Source organism: Nipponia nippon, unplaced genomic scaffold, assembly GCF_047370975.1.
Source record: "Nipponia nippon isolate SJK-2023a ecotype South Korea unplaced genomic scaffold, ASM4737097v1 scaffold_3, whole genome shotgun sequence".
NCBI classification, from domain to species: Eukaryota; Metazoa; Chordata; class Aves; order Pelecaniformes; family Threskiornithidae; genus Nipponia; species Nipponia nippon.
This window is the reverse complement of record NW_028262347.1, coordinates 91712722-91729149: the sequence shown is the minus strand read 5'-3', so window position 1 is coordinate 91729149 and position 16428 is coordinate 91712722. Positions and strand designations below refer to the sequence as shown.

Here is a 16428-nt window from a genome sequence, read left to right as displayed (position 1 = left end):
CCCCAAAACTGTTAACAAATCATAATTTCTCTTTTAAGTCTCTTGCTTTGCCATACCTGGTCAGTCATAACATGCTTTTAGAAAAATGTCGGTGTTCCTTTTATGTTCTGTTTTGACTTGAAAATAAAAATGTTTATATTTTTATAATCTAAAATTGTTGGATTGGTTTTGGTCACAAAACATTTATGCAGGGAATTATTATAATACATTGCATTTTAAATAGGTTTGTTTATCTGATGAATGAATTATTACTGGACATTCTTTTCATATTTATAATTTTATTTGCCAGCCACATGCATGTTCCATCAGAGTAAGTTTAAAGAAAACTTCATGTTGAATCAGTAGATCTGCCTTGTATATATTTCCCATATATAATCAGTCAGAAACTCAGTGTGATTATGGTCAGTGTTACTGGTGTCTTGAAATTTGTCCACTTCACCTAAAAGATATAATTGCAATGTTGAGAGAGTACTCATACAATGACTTGGCAAAAAACCCCAAACAAAGCCAGTCCTTAAACTACTGCAAATCAGTTGTTACAATAGTTTCCCATGGAACATTATTGTGAATTTTGTTTTTCATTTTTTCAGGCTCACTTGTATTCAATGAAAGAAAAAAATTCAACCAATCACACCCAAGAAAAAGGTAGGGATTTTTTTATTTGTATGGTTTTGGGGTTTTATTTGTTTGTTTGTTTGTTGTAACCTTGGAGAGATTATTTTTTTTTCTTGGCCATTTGTATTTTTCTAGATTGGATGTTATACATTGATCTGCCGAGTGCCTTGGTAGTGTGCTTTATCTGTCTGAATTTCAATCAATACGATTCACTTTGATGCGCAATTGTTAGTACTTTCTGCAGTGAGAATAAATACCAGGGCCTACTGTTAAGTTGTGCATATTGCATTTTCCTTTTTGCTGAAGTTAGTGTTGCATTTTTGAGAGCAGTCTTTCTAGATTGAACTAAATCACATGGAATTTCAAACACATTCTTAAATATTCGTTGTTTAATTAAATAAACATATCATTTTTACAAATTATATTTTGTATTTCCAACCAATGTATGTCCATCATTTCTTTGGTGATGGTTGAATTAGTTTAGTAATTACTTCCCTTTCTATTGAGTAGTTGAGCAATTAGTAGAATAATCATTAAAGTAATTACTTCTTTGTTGACTAAGAGCAATCTTGATAGTGAAAATCCATACATGTTAGCAAATCAAAATGTGAAAGCTTTTCGGGTACAGAACTGGCTCAGCAGACAAAATTAAAGGGGTTATAACGATGAGGTGGATTGAATCTGTGTTGTAAATAGATTGGGCATTTCTGTGTCCCCAAATGCATTTTGAAACTGTATGTTTCAAACTGTATGTTGTGTTATTTATTTGTATTGAGGTTAGGGGTAAGAAATTAAGCATCTGATCTTTTTAAAGAGAAACATCAATGAATACTGCAATAATTGAGCTGCTCTTCACATTTGGTAGCATCTCATCCTCCCCACGTTCTTGAAAATGAAGCATATGTGAAATTTCAAATTGAGAAAGGCTCAACAGTATTTTCATATTTTATTTATATTAGGTATTACGTGCAATAGGTCTAGGTATTATATGTATATGAAGTATTATACGCTAACGAAGGCCTAATGCGTCAGTGCAACAGACTGCACACAAATATTGGGGCACTGCATGTACCACCTGGAATTCGTAGAGCTGTATCAGCCTTACTTGTGCATTGTGGACCACAAAGATGGGTTCTGCAATTTGCCTTCCCTGGTCCCCTGTGACAGGTGCTGTGCCACTGCTTTAGAATATTCTCAGAATATTGTTTGACTCAGGTCAGTTGTAAAGAAAAGGCAAACTCCTCAAGCTGGGCAGCCTAGTAATTTACCATAATTAGAAGCTCTTACACCATAGGTATTGGATTATTCTTTAGAGTAAGACAGCCCGAGTGCTGAAAATGTTGAGCGTGTGAGGCTCATGCAGTGTCTCATGCAGACTTCACCCCATGAGTTTCTGTGAAAGAATTGCTCATAAATTAGTACATGAGAACTACTAATACTCGAAACCTTCACACTTGATTCAGTAGAGCTCTTCAGTACAAACTTAAGTGATTCAGTGAATGGGGACTTCAGTTCAGAAAGGCGCACTACGTTGTCAGTGGAGTGGAGCTTTCACATCGGCATGTGGTATGATTTTGTCCATATGCTTGAACTGTGATAATAGGAAAATCAAAGCCCTATTTCTGGCTTTCAAGTGTACTTAAAGAACAGCAAAGTTTAGCTACTGACATTCCCCACGCCCTCTGTGCATGCTCTGGTTGAGGATATGGTCTTCGTTATGATACAATAGACTGACCTTTGCGAAGTCTTCAGCTAGTCATACAGTATATATGCTGTCTCTAGGTTTCCCTGTTGCTTCTTTGGAGAAAAAGCGAGTTTATTCTCCTAAATATTTTAAGAATCACTCAACTTGCCTCCTTAGGCATCTTAGGCATCGTGTATTTGAAAGCTTGCTCGTGGGTGGGCTTTGAAAATGCTACAGCTAACATAAGACAGATAGACTTATGGCTCACATCACAAAGAACATCACAGGAGCATGGTCATGGTAGTATGAGAAGTTCCCAGCACTTAAACAATTCTTGAAAAGAGATCTTGTCTTGTGAATGTTCTTTTATGACTTACTTTTGACAATCTTTACATTGACTGTCTGCCATTAGCATATTATCAGCTACAATGTCCTCACAGTTTACATTTTCTCTTTAAAACTTTAACATATTTAAAATCCCAAATAACATTTCATTCAGAAGCACATATGTTTTGGGATTGTCACACGTAATGTAAAGGACTACAACCTTGCTGATACCAATTTACATGGGAAACATAAGCAACTGACAGTCTGCTGCGAAGGATACAGAAGGATACAGAAATCCTCCCAGATGTAATGGTTGGAGTTCTTCCCAGATGTCAAGGATTTGTGTCAAGCATTTGCACTTACAGTAAGGCTGACTAATAAGATACTGTATCTCGGTTATCTGTGGGTTGCTGATTAGTTTGGTCTTTATATAAAGACATTTGAAAAGGATCTTAGTGCTACAGACAGTATCCAAAAAACATACTTGGAAAAATCAGGTTGCTCAACATTGGCTTTTGACTGGTGTAAACTGTACTGGGCCCTTTGCGATTCTTTCAGGTTTCCTGAAACAACTCTTTGGCTCTTTTTCCTTGCAGTATTTTCCCTGAGTGCAGCACTACTCTATTTCACTTTTACAGTTAATTGAAGTGGTTGGAGGTCAGCCAGTTTGACCAGAGAGCTACAGCCAGGCTGTTTTATAATCCTGAGGTACTTTGCACTGAAGATTCTCTGTAGAGATTAATAGTATTGAATTGGAATTACTCTCCATATATTCAAAGTATGTTAAACCTTTGTGCTTGAAAGGGGCAACTGGTAAGGCAGGAATTGTTTTAGCTACATTGAATTAAGATTGTTCTAATAGCCCACATTGGCAATCGGGGAGAGGATCATGCAACCTAGGGGAATTGAGAGTGAGGCATAGGAAGTAAAAATCCAGCAGGAGTGTTGCTTTCAAGAATTCCAGCCCCGCAGCTAGCCTCGTCTTTGTTTTAGGGAATTGGGGGTGTCCTTCGTGGATTTAGGCTGGAGGGAGAAAGGAGCCCCAGGTACCAAAATATCATAGCTGTATTTGGCTGACAATTTCACAGTACTATAGAATATTTGAATAAAAGGCTCACAATTACACTTTAGCATTAAATTTGTAATGAATTTTAGTCCTTAATTGTAGCCCTTTTAGAAAACGAAGCTACTAATTACAACTATTATTTTTTTACTTGATTTCATTTTTAGAGAATACTGAAAAAATAAATAAAAAAAAAAGATAGAAAACCACCAAAGGTTAAAAAAGCGCTTCTGGATACAGCGTGTTTTAAATCTTCTGTGACAAATAAGATCATATAATTCTTTTGAGTTTCAAGATGCTCTAAAAGTTGGTTTCCTAGTTGTTCTATTGCATCTTTTCTCTATTTCATTTGTACCAATCTCGTAACTTTTTATTGTAACTTTTGTTAGATCAATGTTTAAAAATAGTAACGCCTTAGAAATGGCTTTAAAGATAAATCACAGTACATCGTCTAAATAAGGTTATTCATAGAAATAATGCTATAATCAGAACACTGATTTTCATAAGTTTGTGATGAACAGCGATATACAATTTTGACAGCAAAAAAGACAGATTTTTTTTTTAGTGTAAAATAATTTTCTATATAAATTTAATTTTCCAAGGCCTATAACTGTTACCATGATAAAAAGGCCCCACCCAAAATATCAATTTTCTGCATAAATAATTGTAATAGTTTTCTCTGAAACCTTGTGTTCTCCCAACAGAGAACTATAAAATGGTACAGTAATGTGAACTGGGTTACCTTCTCACCAGTGGCAATAAATGGTATTCTAGAAAACCTAATAAAGTTGATGATAATGGGAATGTAGACAATAAAAATCTCAGTAAAATTTTCTTTTTGTTTAAAGTATGCCTTTCAGGGGGCAGGGAAATTAGCTAGAGAAGGGAAGTTTACGAACACGCAGCAGAGGCTTTCCAACAAACTGTTGTCAGCTGGGGAAAGAAGATAGATGTCACTGTTTTCCAGCCCATCAGGCTATTCTTGCTGGCTTAAAGGTGCTTCCGCCTATGTAATTCCAAATGGGCATTTCTGGAAGAAAGCCAGTACCAGCCCTCTGGAAACCAAACAATACAATGAAATGGGATTTCTCAACGTTGCTTCATTCTAGGGTTGCTTCTTATGCTCTCCGGGGTCTCAAGTCATTGTTCTGATTCAGTTGGCCCCAAGTTATCTCAGTTATCTCTTATTCAGGATATCCAAGTTCTCTTATTCAACATACATCACATCAAAATATGGTAGTTATTTGTTTTTGGAAAACTAATACTCACTTCAAGAAAAAATTAATTTGCATCTGATAAGCATGAGGCTAATAATGCCTGGAACCTGAACAAACCCTTTCTGCAGGGTAAGTCTGGTCCCTGTTCTGCAATGAGTTGAGATCTCAGCTAATTTCCTCGATCTCCTAAGGGAGAGCATTCTCGGATGTCTGAGCCCCTTCCTGTTCTCCATATGCAAGTGGTAAGATTGGCAGCCGTTCGTGATACCTCAGCTATTTGAGGAGATAACCCACTTGTAAACCATTCAACCAGGAAAATAAGGATGAGGTATGTATCAAAGTTTTCTAGGATACAGAAAGTGGAGAGATGGGGAGAGGAGCAGACAGATCAGTTGCTTGATCAAAGCAGGGGCAAGATTTGCAGTATTTGGATCCTGGTTTGTTGCATAGGCGTTGCAATGTGTGCCATTGGAGGTAAAGTAAATTCCAAATAATAAAAAGGTATATGTTTTAGAATATGACCTGTTTGTCATATCTGTATTTCGCATCTATATCTCCTGGCTCAGATTTATTTAAATTTAAAATATTTGTTGTATTTGTTTTACTTGCCTAATATAAGCAGATCAGCATGTCACATATGACTTCCTTCTGTTTAGTGGACTCTGCCAACTATATCAGACTCCTGACTGATAGGATGGCACAGCTGCTGAGGATGGCTGAGTGTGATGACTTTCTTCTTTTGAGTAGGGTCAAGCAAAACGTAATGTTTGCAGTCCTCCATTAAACTTGAGCTCAATTTTATTGTATGGTTTGTTGAAGACGAGTAGGTTTTTATTTATTTTTTGCAGGGCTTTGCAGAAGCATGAAAGTGAGTAGGAGTATTAACTGTATTGTTAGTTAACAGTTCCAACTCCAACAGTTTGCAGAAATTGCAGCCCAGGATTGATAGCTTTTGATTTTCAAAGCACCTGTCTTAGCTGGGGGGTTTCTGAAACTTCTCTAGCCTTATCCCCTATGTTAATAGGAGCAAAATTAGTCTTGTGATGGCATGTTTGAATTCTGCAGACCTACCTTTTTCCCCTCACCCCTTCGTGTGTCAGTATTTGCTTTTGCAGTCTCTAGTTTGAACCTGATAAATATTTTTTTTTTCTTTAGTAGTACTGGAAAATTAACAAAGTTCTTTAGAATTATTAATCTGCTGGAAAGGTTTTAAGTGATCTTTTTTACTAGAGATCATTCAAGTGGTAATTCAGTCTTCAAATTTAATGAAGCATAAGGCAACAGGCCTCCTGACGTAAATAATGAACTCCGTATCCCACTTTTGTCAAGCTATTCAGAAAAGAAGGATTCATGTATGCTTCACTGGGTAGGCAATGAGAGTTTTCTTTACTGAAACATTTTTTGTAGGTTAAACAACTGTCAAAATATCAAAGTCTGATTTTTCTCAGGGGTTTTATGATTTTTTTTTTTACACTTCTCATGTTTGTTACCTAATAAATAGCCTCTAACATATGTCTATTTGCACTTATTAATGCAAATCTAAATATTGTTTGACAGAAGTATAGGTAGTTTTCCCATGTTAAAATCATAATTAACTCTGAAGGAAGACAACAACCTTTAGAATAATAGCACTGCTCTACTGGGGCATGCTGAAGCTCACAAACAGTAGGTATGGAAGGAGCCTGTACTATGTGTAAAACGTTAACTTATGCTTGACTCTGTCTGTAATTGTATGGTCCAGAGAGAACAAGAAGAGTAGAAGAGTGGGCAGAGTAACAAAGACAAAATAAAATAACATAATGAGGTATGTAAGTTTGTGTATCATTTGCAAGTGAGCATTTCTGTAGCTTTAGCACAGTACTACACGTGTAGAAGGCTAGTGATGCTTTCACGGTATTCAGGAGTGACAGCAACGTTGCATTCTGAGCAGAACAGATCTTACAGTTGTGAAATTGCACAACTGTTTCTAGATTGTACTACAGAAAAGCAGGAAACTTCCATCGTCAGGATTCAGCTGGGACAGCACGAAAGTCTGCACGTATTCACTGTGGTGATATACTCTGTACTTCTAGATATAGTGTGATGAACATTCAGTTATCCATGAGTAGTTTATCTGGATTGTGCATTTTCCATGCTGCAGGTGCAGGATTCAGGTAGCTCCCTGTAGTGCCAAGTTAGGTACAGTGGGTCCTGGTGACTCACGTGCACTGCAACAGAAAAACAGTGGCCCCGCTCTCTGCTGGTCTCAGATGTGAAAGCAATTAACTGACTTTTGCATGGCTTGCAGCCCACTCTAATAAGTCTGCCAGAATGAAATAGACTTTCAGCAGAGCTAGCCAGTGTCATTACTATACTCCAGGAACTGGAAACATAAAGAACTGTACTGTGTTAGTTTAACGTGTTTACCATATTAGCGGAAGTTCAGGTGAATTTGTTAGGTCTAGCTTGGCATTAGTTCCATGGGAAATCAGGCATTTGTGCAGAGCTATCCATGCCCTAGCACTACGTCACCTTGTCCTCTGGGTTTTGGAGGTGTTCTGTTGTGTGATTGTGGGGAGATGTGCATATTTTGATGGTGAGCCTGAACTGAAACAGCCCAAAATAATACAGGGTTTCCAAATATTTTTGCATGAGTCATATAAGTGCTTATTGCCATGGGCATTCCCTACCCAGACATATGGGTGCACTGTGCTCTGCGAAATGCCCTGTCATTAATTTGCCTTCTGGGTTCTGCTGTTTAGGCTCTGCCTGTCCATACCACCAAGTAATGGAGCACTGATGGTATATGGGAGTCTGGCATCTGTGAACAAGCAGTGCCTCTTTCCACTGAAGAGTCAGGAGTTACTAGGAGTGAGTAGGGTGAAAAACAATGAGTGAAACACTACTTCACAGTCCTCTCTGGAGCAGACATATGGTCTGAGAACATGCTGTATCTCATCCAGGAAGCTTTTGGTATGCGATGCTGCACACCTCCATCGGGCTCTTGAAACCTCTCTATGTTTGTGTATTGGATGTGTTCCCACGCTGTAGCCAGCCATCGCAGATGGTTGTGCCCGCTTGCTGTCTCCAAATACATCATGACATTTATCCCAAGATACTGCTAATTGTCATATGCGTAATAAATTCTGTAATTTACTTTCACCTGTTGGAATTAATCTCCATATGTAGATAGGTCTACCCATTTTAATGACATGCTAACAATGTGTTCAAACATGGGTCAAGATTAAATTAGGGCTAGCTGTAAATTTAACTGATTCCTATGATGAATTTTGAAAAGATGTCTGTTTCATTAAAGGTTGCCCACTTCACCCAAACTAATTGTTGTGGGAAAGGAGAGTATCCAAATAACCTACACGATAACCTCATCTTTATAGATTCATCATGCTGATATTGTTGTGAAGTTTTGTGTGTGTTTTTTTGTTTGTGTGGTGTTTTTGTTTTGGGGTTTATTTTGGTTTTGTTTTGTTGGGTGGTTTGGGGTTTTTTTTTAGGGAATTCACAACTGGTGTGTTGAAGTAGAGAAAGAATTAGTACTTAGGATGAGGGATGTGCATCTGGAGAGATACAGAGAAATGCAGCAGTGGGCAGGGAGGGAAAGGGTAGAACTGCAGCACAAGATTGGCCCTGCCTTGCCGCTGTCATTACTGCTTCTCTGCTTCCAGCATGCCAGAATTAACTGTCACAGGTAAAATGTAATTTCTGCTCTCTCAGATCCTAAGCTGAGAATATTTTACTTCTTTTTTAAGATTAAGTCCAGCTGCATTAGCCAGCTGAAAGTCAAGCTTTCCTGTAGTTCAAAGTAAGAATTTTATACCTTATCTGTATCTAATTTAGCTGTTGTAGATTGATTTCAGGTGATGCAACATGTTTAAGAATATTTTTTCATATCATTAATTTTATGGATTTATATAGATCTATACCTGTAAGCAAAAGAAGGTCTAAATACCACAAAACAAGGGATATTAAAATCTGCCTGTGGGATTTAGGAGCACAAATCTCATTGAAGGATGGTCCCAAATTACGTGATATTTTAGAAAAATCTGCCAGAATATGCATACAATGACATGCCACATACATATGGATTCTTCTGAAAACAGAGTTGCTTCCTCACTCTAACCATGCCACTGTCATCAGGCAGGTTCACAAATTCCTTGTTCCAAGTTGGAAAATTCACAGGAATTGTGGCTGCCTATTACTCCATAAAATTTTAGCAAAACGTGTAAATCTAAATCTGGATGTTTCAGAATTTTAATATCACGGAAAGAAACAGGTTAGTATTTGAAAAGCAGTGAATTTAAAAAAAAAAATAAAAATCCAACACCCTAACAATGAAACAGCAGAATAAGTTGTTAACTTAATAGAAATCGTAAGAAAACAAATCTTCAGACAGGTTTCAATTATTTCTTCAGTTTCTTTGCTCCTTACGTTGTTCTTTGTCTCCTAACCTTCTTGGCAGGCTTTTAGCTAATCTGTAAGATGGAAGAAAAATCCCAGCTTCTTCAAATTGGGATTAAGATGGCAAAATATTTTTAACCACTCTCTCTCATTCTCTTTGTGTAATAGTGCAGAGTCATTTGAATATTTGATGTTATATCCTGTGATTAGACTTCTGATTTTAGACAGTTTTAACATCTGATACAAAATTTTAAAATCTTGCTTTGAAGTTTTCCTCGTCTGCAACCCCTGTTCAGGGCTGCAAATTGTGCTCTTCGTAATGCATTGTGAGAGGGATCGGTCCGCTTGCTCCTCTGGAGCCAACTTTTAGCAGCACTCTGTGGAGGGGCAGTTGTATTTATTTCAAATGAACACATGTTCAATTAAGGAACAGTTGAAGAATCAGTATGATTCTTTCACTAAATAGCACTAAAGATTACATATGGTATCAGACTTGGAATACTGGTGAGTTGGCCATGAAGGTGCACTGGAAATTTCATGCCAGAGGCTAGTTTTTTATGGTTTAGGATGCCCCTGAAAAAAAGACTGGCAACTAAAATATAATTATTTTGAAACTTCTTGTTTGTTTGGGGATTTCACTAAAAGCTACTGGAGACTCTTGATAAAGATAAAATATTCATTTGGCATCTCTTTGTTTGTACAGCAGCCTTCCTTGTTTGGAAGGGAAGAACTTCAGTTCACCAATGTATTTTCAGTTAGTTGGAAACTTTTCTGCTTTTGACAGAAGAGCCAGAAGGAGAGGAAGGTTTGGCTGGTGTTTGTACTGTCAGGCTGCAGTGCAGCTATGTGAGGCTTGCGGAGTCAGCCAGAACAAATGTTGTTTTGTAAATCACTTTCCTGTTGGAGTGTTCAGGTCTGTCTCCTTTATGAGCCATTCTCTGAGTGGACAAAGCGGAATGGGCTATCCTATTGCCTTGTTTTTCACAGAATCATTGGGGCTGGAGGGGACCTCTGGAGATCTAGTCCAATAACCCTGCTCAAGCAGGGTCAGTTAGACCATGTTACTCAGGGCCATGTCTGTTCAGGTTTTGATTATCTCCAAGGATATGGACCCCACAACCGTCTCTGGGCAACCTGATCTAGTGTGTTCAATCAACCTTGCAATAAAACAGCTTTTTCTTATGTTTTAAATGAAAATTTAAATAGGAATTGCCTCTTGTCCTGTCCCGTGAGAAGAATCTATCTCCATCTTCTTTCTCACCCCTGAGGTGTTGATAAGATGGCCCTGGAGCCTTCTCTTCTCAGGACTGAATAATCCCAGCTCTCTCAGCCTCTTTTCATATGATCAATGCTCCAAATCCTTAATCATCTTCATAGGCATAGTGGAGAGAGTCCAGCAAAGGGCTACGTTTCTACAAAGCTGCTTTCCAGCCGTTCAGACCCCAGCCTGTACTTGAAGTTATTCCTCCTCAGGTACAGGGAACTTTGTTGAAGTTCACAATGTTCCCATTGACCCATTTCTCCATCTTGTCAAGGTCCCTCTGAATGGCAGCACAGCTATATGGTGCATCAGCCATTCCTCCCTCTTCTGTATCATCTGCAGGCTTGCTGAGGGTGCGCTCTGTCCCTTCATCGAGGGCATTAATGAAGATGTTAAATTGTGTTGGTCCCAGTATCAACCCGTGGGGTACTCTGCTAGTGACTTGTCTCCGGCTGGACTTTCTGCCACTGATCACAACCCTTTGAGCCTGACACTTCAGCCAGTCCACCACACTCTCCACTTACCTAGTCCGTACTTCATCAGTGTCAATGAGGATGTTATGGGAGACAGGGCTGAAAGCCTTACCGGCATCAAAATAAACAATATCTACTGCTTTCCCCTCATCCACTGAGCCACTCTTCTCATCACAGAAGGCCATCAGGTTGTTCAAGCATAATTTCCCCTTTGTAAATCCATGCTAACCTACTGCCAGTCGCCGCCTTGTCCTCCCTATATTTGGAAATGGCTTCCAGGATTATTTGCTGCACCACCTTCCCTGGGAGTGAGGTAAGGCTGGCCAGCCTGTAGTTCCCAGATCATCCTCCTTGCTGCTCTTGAAGAAAGGACTGACATTTATGTTCTTCCAGTCCTCTCCCAGTGACTGTGACCTTTCTCAGAGGTAATGGAGAGTGGCCTTGCAATGATATTAGCTAGCTCCCTCCACTCTATTGAGTAAGAAAAATAGAGGAAACAGTGGTAAAGGGAGTGGACTGGGTTTTCTGACCACAAGATAACAAATAAATGTTCTGAGTGAATTTAGTTTTTAAAGCACAATAAATAGGATATTATACATGAAGGTGTTCAGGGAAATACCTGGTGTCCAACTGGCTGGGTAAGAACTCTTCCTGTCTTTTAACTGCATGTAGGAAAAAGTTACATTAATTTTGTTTTACGAAGAGAAGGGCTGAACATATGCAAACTCATTGAGACAGATTAGTCTCAAGGTTAATTGAGATATATCAGTTTGCACTGGCTTTCTCTCCCACAATTTTCTGCCTGATTACCAGTACAGAATGGTCAAATACACACACCTTTATTCAGTGCAGTTTCTCTAAGGTTAGAGATCCAAAGAAAGATGGATTTAGGAGGCTTGGTTCAAGGCTGAGATAATTAATAAAACTGTAGAACAAGTTATTTATAGGCTCGTGGAAACCTAACTGGGGAGGACAATCAGCATGGCTCCCTGCAGTTGTGGTGCCTTGGATTGTCCTTGCTATGCAGGCACTTCTGATGTGGCTTTCTCCATTTTGCACAAACTCAGATTTTCTTTTGGAAGGAATCTAGATTTTAGGGGTGGGAAGGTTAAGTTTGCAATCTGAGCTGTAAATTGCTTCTGTCTGTGGCATTATGGTTTGGTCTTAAGAAAATAAAAGATTACTTTTTCTGAGACTCATTCTGGAACTGCTAGCTCTTAACATGTTAGCTGGAGAAGATTACTCTGCACGTGGGAGCCCCTTTTCTGTATTTACTTGATGCTATTTGTAAGTTATCTAATTTCAGGAATAAGGGCTTGAACTTGATGAGCCAAGCATGTCTTTCTCTAAGTGTATTTCCACTTGAAATCAATGGGAATTTCATGTTCACAGCAGCTTCAAACTCAACTTCTAATGTCCATTGTTGCATGTTTGGTGTGGACAGGAAGACTGGAGGTCATTAAAGAACAGTAATTAAGGCCCTTCTCAAAGAAGTTCACAGGAGAAGATGGGATATTTAAGAGTATTTACCGTTAATTTGAAAAGCAGTTTCAGCTGGCAGACTGTTTGCTACCTGCATTGTTTGCATTTATACCGTAAAGGTTTCTGTGTCTGTCTGTGCTCTGATGGGGTTAACAGAATGGAAGATTCAAGATAATGAATAGCAGATAATGACCAATATAGTACCAGTACTAAATTATAGTTTATTTAAACTTGCAAAATTATCAGAGTTGGTGTGTGTTTCTTACCAATATGTAATACAAATATTTACAAATAATTAGTATTATTAGGATCTTTATATATGACTGTGGACTCAACTTGGCATTTTAGATGTGGAAATGTGAGTGAATTATGGATTGTTGTTTGTTCAATCAGTTCTAACAGTGAAGCAGAATGATGGAAAAACACATGGTAGCCTGGCAGAGGACAGACTCCACTAGCAAATGAATGCTGAATTGAGCAATTAGGCAGGAAATCAAAATGAGGATTCACTTTAAGGCAACACATGGCACATGATACAGAGCAGGTCTAGAAACAACTGTAGAAACTGGCAGAGCGTTGTCAGCACCTGGTAGTGTCATCTATAGCCAGCATCCTGCACTGGCGACTCTAGAATGGGATGAACATTTATCTTGTCTCTTTTGAAACATTTTAAGACCACCAGCTTGCTCAGAAGTTATTTTAAAAAGGAAAAAAAAAGGCCGCGGGGGGCGGGGGGGGGGGGAGAAAAAAGGTTGCTGCTAAGTGGAAAGAAAAGAGAGTGGTCTTTCAAGTTGAGTGTATGAAAAGGCATTCCCTTTTGTTTCAGTAAGTCTCTGTTATGGGAAATAGTTGCTGTGTAGTGAATGAAATATTTGAAAAGGAAATATTTTAATTTGGAATGCTTTTAATAAGTAGTGTGTGTGTTGTTACAGGCCAGGATAGTAAAACTTACTACTGCAATCATGAGCCCAAACAAGTTTGTGGACTCAGCAATAATCACAACCTGATATTTGTGACTAAATAAATCTTGTATTTGTTCGTGTTGGAGGGAAATGGAACAAATGGATGTATACAACAAATTTCCAACCATTTTTTCTGCCTAACCCTGAATTTGGCTTTCTTATACAGACTCTAGCTACCGGTACTTCTGTTCTGGGTGCTCTCTGCACTCTGTCATCCGGATGATCCTTGCTTCAACATCATGGTAGAAATCCAGTGGCACAGAGCGCCTTGCTACTGGTCTTCCACACAGAGTTTAATTTCCACGGAGTGGTACTGTATAATGCCAAAGCTTAAATAGCTCCTGCTTGTACTGTGTCATTAATACTCATCTGTCAAAAGCAACAGTGTTCATCCAGAAAACATATTGAAACTGGGAGGAGGAGGGTGAAATCATTCTCCTGCTGGTATAAAGAATCATTTAAATCTTAGAGTTTTCTGCATTATTTTGCAAATACTTTCTGTATTAGAAAATCCACATAGCAACTAAAGTCAGATTTTTACTGTCTTGAAAATTACTCAGATTATGTTTCCACACCAAACAACTGAATTTCAATGTTTATAGCACGTTAGGGGTATGAACACCAATGTGTGCTGTAGGGATGACGCTAAAGTGGTGTGGTATTCCAGTGAGACATGAGTGCATGTTTCCTGTGTAACACAAGCTGGCTCTGATCTCAGGTCGCTCCTGTTTCAGCTGTAGCCCAGACAGTTCCTGGGTAGGGAGGAGGGCAGAGACTGGAAGGTAGATGTGTGTGGAGTGCTTCATGTCTTAGTGTGAAGAGCAGAATCTTGGCCTCTAATTGCAGTGTTCCTGGGTATTTCTAGTGATGTGCATATCCTGAGAGAGGATGTTAAAAGCTGCCATTTTAGTGAGAAATGTAACTTCTTGCATAATGCCATCAGTGTCACAGAAAAATAAAACTTGTGGAAATCCATAGGGCTCCTTTATATCCTTTCATATCATCTGCTTTCATGTGGTTCTCCTTTCTGGTACTTCATTGCTGGGAAGAGTGAACCCCTTCACCTCAGCAGAACCCAATCACAGGCTCGTCTACATTAACTGTAGTGAGTTCAGTATGGGCTGTGAGAGTCAAGTGTTTTCTCACTTTTGGTTCAGATGTAATTTGTATAATCAAACAAAAGTAAAAACTATTTTCATGAAAATAATCTGGCAAGGATTTGCAGAGTATCTACTACCATGTTGTTTGAGTATGGGATCACGGCGAACTGGGACAGATTCTCATTTGGTAATCAAGCTCAGCTGTGCTGTCTGGTCAACTGCCATGTGCCTAATAACTGTTGGTTTTGCCCAGTTCTACTGCAATAGGAAGTGATACCTAATCTATGTTGCTGGAATGTGGTGGGGACCTGCGCCTCAGTGAACCAGTTATATTCAAGAGAAAGATTGATTCTTTTCACCTGCATGTTAAACAGAAAGTACTAGAGAGGATCACAAATAACTGTCTTACAGATAAGTAAAAGCAAATACGGTTCAGAACGTCATTATTCAGTGATGGCTGGCAGCTAATACTGTCTGAGCCTCCCTACTGTTGGATGTAGCCTTTTCATGGAATGTAAGTCAATAAATGTCTGAAGTCAGAGGCTGCATTTCAAAATGTGTTGAAAGCATGTGCTTTGATAGTAGGGCACTTGAAGGGTAGGTTAATTAGCATTAACTTCTTTTGCTCACACATATTAGGGAACTTTCATGAAAAGAATGAAGTCCTAATTATTCAGATCAGCCAGAGTAATTAGGAAATATTGCCTGCATTAATAGAATGTGGGACAGATCTGAACTACTGCAAGATTGATTCAGGTGTCTAAATGGGAAGAGTTGCCCATGCATTTTTGAGATTGGCCAGGGTCCCTAATTTTTGAGGGAACTGGTAAGAATCAGAGGTCTTGGCAACCCAAAATGTTATTAAAGTTCTTAAAGCATACTCTACACTTTAGCTTTCAACATTGACTTCAGAAGGGAACAAACCCTTCACAAAAATATGCTGATACAATTACTTCATGCAACCCATAAGAAAGGTTCCATGTCTTGCTGTTTCCTAAATCTAATTAAGAAGACAGTTCTGTGGCCCTCCCCTCTACCTTCTGGTAGTGCTTCACCTTTGGGTTCACTGCTCATCACCAAGGGTGCTCCACTTTGTCGTGTCAGTGCTATTGCAAGAGAATAAAGCTTACGTAGTGCTCTGTGTCACCTAGTCACTTATGCACATGCTGCATAGCTCCGTGTAGTTTTGGAGATGTTTATGATACAGGATCAACTTTGAATTTTATTTTTTTTTTTAATTGATGACAAACTAAATTCCCTTAGGATACAGTTTATATAAGATAATAATGACACCGTCCTAAGTAAAGGTAGAGCAACTGAAAACAGATGGAACTGCGTTATTGATGGAAACTGAGGATATTCAGAGTAAGGAAACAAAAGATAGAATGGTACAGAGTACATCTACTTGATCATTTGCTAAGGCAGCATCTATAGACTCTTAATTAGCACAGCTGAAAGCAGTGCAATCAAAACTGAAAGTTAGAAGAAGAGATTTTCAGATAAAAATAACTACAGAATATTTCTGCATGAATGTTTATGTTGTCCTCTTGGGTGGGTTTGGGTTCATTAAGAGGATCAAGACCCAAGCCAAACAATTCATTTAGCCACAAGTGATTGCTTTAGAGTTGAAAGCTGAAAATGCGACATCTTGGTGTATTCAATTACTTAATTTCTTTATTTTTAACACTTTTGAGGCTCATTTCCACAGGTGGTAAAGAAAAGTTAGTAGAGTGAAATTTTCTTGGCTTTTCCTTTTTTATTGGTGCCAGACTTTTTTATTATATTTTAGGCCCAATTATTCTGCTAATATTAAGAGCAGTCACTTGGCTGTTCTTGACCTTCTCACTGA

The 16428-nt window shown here is 38.6% G+C and overlaps 1 long non-coding RNA gene across 1 annotated transcript in view; it reads left to right on the top strand.

Moving 5' to 3' along the window:
* LOC148054769 (uncharacterized) overlaps positions 1-14290 on the top strand; it is a 68426-nt gene extending 54136 nt beyond the window's left edge. Inside the window, exons 3-4 of the long non-coding RNA XR_015706987.1 lie at positions 591-645; positions 13646-14290. This is a non-coding gene — a long non-coding RNA (uncharacterized LOC148054769). The remainder of the gene's footprint in view (positions 1-590; positions 646-13645) is intronic.
* The last annotated feature ends 2138 nt before the right edge of the window (positions 14291-16428 follow it).